Source organism: Glossina fuscipes, unplaced genomic scaffold, assembly GCF_014805625.2.
Source record: "Glossina fuscipes isolate IAEA_lab_2018 unplaced genomic scaffold, Yale_Gfus_2 241, whole genome shotgun sequence".
Classification (NCBI taxonomy): Eukaryota; Metazoa; Arthropoda; class Insecta; order Diptera; family Glossinidae; genus Glossina; species Glossina fuscipes.
The window spans coordinates 23,020-28,653 of NW_023998584.1; positions in this window are offsets into that span (position 1 = coordinate 23,020).

The window sequence follows — 5,634 nt, forward strand, 5'->3', positions numbered from 1 at the left end:
GACCGACCACCCCTCAAGTCTTTTCAGACCTCTTGTGACTGATTTTAAAATATTTCTTACCCACGGAATAGTCACTGCCCGGTAATTCCGAGCTAAGCTGGCACGTCAGTTCTTTATATTATCTGTAAGTCGATACCGCCCAAAGACGCCACAGTGTCGGATACTCGCGGAGGAGCCTACTAATCACTTCATGGACAGCATTACTATTTTCCATGGTTTAACTAAAAAAAAATTCAAAAATGATAAACAATCAGCCATTTCAATCAACAAATTGGCGTGGTTCAAACGTTTTCGAAATTTCCAATTCGTTTACTTTATTTACTGTATTCGATATGAATAAATTTACGCAAAAATTGTTGTTCACTGGGATTACAAACATCTACGTTTACCATAAAAAACTCTGCCTACTCAATGTCTTAAAGATAGTCCTAATAAATTTGAAAATGTCTTTTGAGACAACTTACAACCACATTATTTTGCAAATTCGTGAAAGAGTAAAAATAAAAATAAACCAACGATCACTGATTTGTAATTTGTAATTGTAATTTATTTAATTAATAATTTTACATTTTTTAAATTTTTTTAAATTTAACATTAATAACAATTAGAATTACAAACTAAATCCGTAAGCTCCGCTTTTTAGGATTTATCCTTCTCAATGAAACTCAAGCAGTGTGCAGATATTTGGTCCGTCTTTCTAATTAGAAGATAAGCATAAGCCGACCACAAAGTAAAAATAACTTTTTAATTAAATAGATACTTAGCAGATTTCCACACAATCGAGATGTAACGTATAAATCAAAAGACAAAACAGAATATACATATATATTTGCAAATTTGCACTTACCTTCAATATATTGTTATTACAATTTATTTTTTATTGTTTGATTTTTCACGTTTCCGATCTTTTCTCAGTAACACAGTTTATGTTTAATTTTTCACGTTTCCGATTTCACAATTAATTCACAATTAATTCAAACGCTTTTTTGATGTTAAAAAAGGAGTTTTCTAGAAAACTCACCTCAAAAAATGATTTGAATTATCTAATTTTTCACACGCATTTGTTCACCAAGGAGTTGTGTTTAATAAATTTAAATGATCTTATTTTTCCTTCGCAGAGTTGTAAATAAATGGTAGGAATTGCCCCATTCCTAACATTTCACGGCTTTTTTAAATATAATCAAACTATGCGACTTAACATCCTTTTAAAATACCAATTATGGTCTTAAAAAAGGTTTTGATGTTCCGGTGTCTTTTCTATAGGCCTAGCTAAAAAAGGAAACAACCAAATCGATTCCCAATAACACCTCAAAAAATAAATCCCGCTCGTAAGTTAAATAATGACTACTTTTTCTGTACAACGATGTAAACGAGCGGTAAAATTTCAAGAAATTTCTTTTTCAAGGGGATTTCGTGGAGAGCAGTTGCGTTTTAAGTAATTTTATAAATTCAAAATGGAGGGCGTGGACGTGTTGGACATGTCGTTAGTTACGTTATAACATTTTATTTTATTTTACTTACTTTAATAAATTTTTATACTTTTTGAGTACATCGCGATGAAAAGAAACTTAAGGCATAGCACGGCAAAGCGTTACACCGCTGCCAAGTGGATCGAACATAGGCACGAATACGACCTCCAGACGTTCTCAGTTCAGTAATAACCAACGCAGGAGAACGAGACGACGTAGAAGAAATGAAAAAAGATTTCTTCGAACGGAAAAAAATTGTTATTGGAAAACCAGAAAACAATTGTGCAAATAAATATAAAGTTTTGAAATGTACTATTTGAACGTAATGAAGTAAAAATCGATAAACAAAATGATTTAAATATTCCCATATGCCTAACCTAAATCCTACTAATATATATTTAGAACTGGAAATTTCAAAACAAATAATAGATCTAAAGACGATGTCAAACGCCAAAGTTTGATGTGATTCCAAAGGAAAACGTATAAGTCGAGAATAGCAGCCGCCAAGCGATCGACCGACACGATCTATATATAATTTACGATAACTTTTGATAAAACTTTTTACTTTACTTTATGCTACCCACGGCCGAATCTTTAACTGCTATTCCCACTAGACTGTTACATGTTCAAGTAAGCCATGCGTGTATTCTGAAGTCCCGTCGAGCGATCGACCCATATAACTATATCTTCCTCTTTCACGTCACTCCATTCTTCTGGACAATTCAATTTAACCAATTCTGGATCTATTTCCGTCACCAGCCATTCTTCTCTTATGCTTTGGTCTACCAATTCTTCCTCTCCAATAATCTTAACTTTCGGAAATTGCTTAGTTAGCGGTGCAACTATACAACGTTGCGCAGAGCGATCTGCTTCTGTTTGCAAGTCATCTTTCCCCTATAAATGTTTTGCTGCTTATTCGCAAAACGTAAGATTACTGATTCCTGCTCAACTTACGTTATCTACAATATTCAATTCGCCTCCTTGCATAACTCCTGCTCTTTTCGCCGTGTTAAACGATAATGCCATTACACGTTGCCATTAGAAGTAACCAACAGGTAAAATAGTCGGTATAATTGTGCGCAAAAGACATCAGTATTGCGGAGTTCTTCAGTCTAGTCTTTTGGCCAATGCAACTCATCACATATTTATTTCTGCGGATCGCAAAATTCCTCAAGTTCGTATTGAAACCCGCCAAACTGAAAAATTGAATAACCAACGCATTGTAGTGACTATAGATGATTGGCCTCGGATTTCCCGCTATCCTCACGGGCACTTCGTTCGTATTTCAGGTTTTGGCCTTAGTTGTGTCTGACGAATATCGCTTAAAAAACCAGTGATAACAATGTAGCTTAAGAGTTGTTGATTAAGTGAGGCTTTATTGCTTTTATTCATATTTTAGAGTAGGCTTATGAGTTGGTCAGTGAAGAAAGAAAAGCTGAATTATGCACTGCCAATATTGTGCTATTTCCATTAATGCTCTAAGGGCCAGGTCTCCCCACCAGAATAAAAAGTAGAAAGTGCAAATTATCAAAGAGTTTCAATCAATATCAAAAGTCTGTTAATCTTAGCTAAGTGATTAAACTTCAAACATGAATTCTTCTTTGTTGACCTTATAGATTTTAAAGTAGTTCTTATATATTTTGCAATCTTTTATCATCCATGATGCAGAAGCAAGTTGATAACCAATCAAAATGCTTGAGATGGGTTAGATAATTCTATTAACAATGGTGCACATTAAATGTCACCAATTACTTTAAATGGTGTATTGGGCAGTGAGAATACTGCAAAACTATTAAAATCCGATAAACCCATACGTGTTTATGCAGCACAATAACAAGCGTTAACCGAATAATATTTATTTATAATATCACTTTCAAATTGTGTTTTTTTTTTCTGTTTTTTTTATTACGAAGACGTGTCCATGCGATATGCTGAGATTAATTATTTAATGAAATTTCTCAACGAGTTGTCTACTTCCACTTTTGTGAATAGTAAGGGGAAAAGTACCCTTCCAACTCAAAGGGAAAGCCCCTAAATTCAAGGATAGGTTAAAAAACTTTTGAGATAACGCCACATTACTCGACAGCGCAAGATGGGATTCCATCTGGCCCAGGCGCACAAGTATATTTTAGAAACATCATCTTCAGCAGTAACCAAATTAAGAAATTGAAACCAAGCTAGTTATAGGATATGGGTAGTTTGCTGATCGGAATTAGCTGTCGAAAAGTTTCGTCTGAAGTACCCAGCAAACCGATTTGAGATTTCAAAATCATCCCAGGAATCAGAGCCATTAAAATGAACATGCGAGGGATATGTGGAAATTTTTCTTTTTGAGTTAACAAATTTAAAAAATATTTGGGATTAGCAAACAGAAAGGATTTAATGAACCGAATGTATCTGCAATAATATTGGTAGTTGAGGTAGTTAAATCTATGAATTGCCACCGAGTGAGCAAAATAGTTAAGAGCACAGTCACTTTTCGAATATTTTTTGAATAGCGTGCTTTTTTTTGTTCTTGTAATATTTAATTGTCTTATTAAACAACGGGGAACACCTGCTTCGAGGTCGGCACTGCTTGATCGGAACAGATGCACCAATATCTAGTTTTGATGTATTCTAGAACGATGACCATAAACTTTCAATACTTTCGGTCGGGAAATCAAGCCTTATATGTGAAAGATGATATTTTAACAATACAATATTGATTTTATGAAAATCATCAACTTATAAAAACGAGTCGACTTGTGTTCAGTGTAGTGCGTGTTTTCTTTTCGTCTGCGTTTTTTCAATTGTTTCGGTGTTTTGGGTGTTTTTGTGTATTTAACTTCTGTCTTTTCAGTGTTATTGCTAAAACTGGTTAACGCGGATATCGCGTATGTGCTTTTGTTTCGTCTATATATAATAAAAAATAGAAAACAAAAAAACAAAATAAAAATAAAAAAAAATTGAAAACATTTGACACTTTTCTTTAGTAGTTCCCAACCTTCTTTCACAGTTCCCAAACCTTTTCAAGTGAGTGGTTATTTCACAAATAATAAGCAGAAGACAACAAGGCATAATGGCCCCGGGGCCGCCAGACAAAAACTCGAATAGATTTTATCTATTAAGTGATACATCCCCCCAAAGAAAAAAAAGTAAAAATTCAGATTTTCCGGTGTTGCCGATCAGCGATATAACCCCTATTGATAAAAAATATATTGTTATTTCCTCAACCGATGCTCGAATAACAATTTCCCAAATTAGCCCTTTTGCTATAAAAAAAGCTCTAGATAGCATTACAACATACATCGACTCCATCTCGATTCTACGCGATGGGAATTTACTGGTCCTCGCTGGGAACCCGCGCGCAACCGAAAAACTCATAAAGGCCAAATCATTAGCTAATCTATGTGCTATTTCAGCTAAACTACATGAGAAACTTAACTCGGTTCGAGGCGTAATTTATGCCCCTTGCTTAAAGCATGTGCCGGAAGATGAAATTGTTCGCGAAATGGGCATTCAAGGAGTGACTGAAGCATATAAATTAACCAAACTGAATGATGACGGAAAAACACGCTCTCCTACAGGAAGGATTATTTTAACTTTTGATCGCTATCGATTACCGCGAACAGTTGATGTGGCGTGGTATAAATGTAAAGTAGAACTATACATCCCAAATCCTATGAGGTGTAAAAATTGCCAACGCCTGGGTCATACGGCAAAAAGATGCACTAATGCTGCATCTTGTGCTAACTGTGGTCATCCTCCACATACTGAAAGCTGTACCCGTAGTTTCTGCATAAATTGCAATGATCAACACTCAGCGTTAGACAAGCAATGCCCACGTTTTGTACAGATGCGTGAAATATTAAAAATCAAAACAGAAAATTACTGTAGCATGGGCGAAGCGCGACGCACATACCGGGAAAGAAATCCATCTGTAGCCCATGGAATTGGCAAAAGTAATACCTATGCTGCTGTTGCCTCGCAAATCGAGCCTAGTAAGACTTTAACTGCAACTGCTTCCAATGGAAAACCTGTTCCACCATTAACCAAAAATTATATTGCGAAACCAGTTACATCACTTGCCAAAGATAATATTGGAAAAACCAAAGCAACTGCAAATATTGAAAAAATCCAAACAACAACACATATGCTAAAATCTAATATACCAAATTCTCCAGAA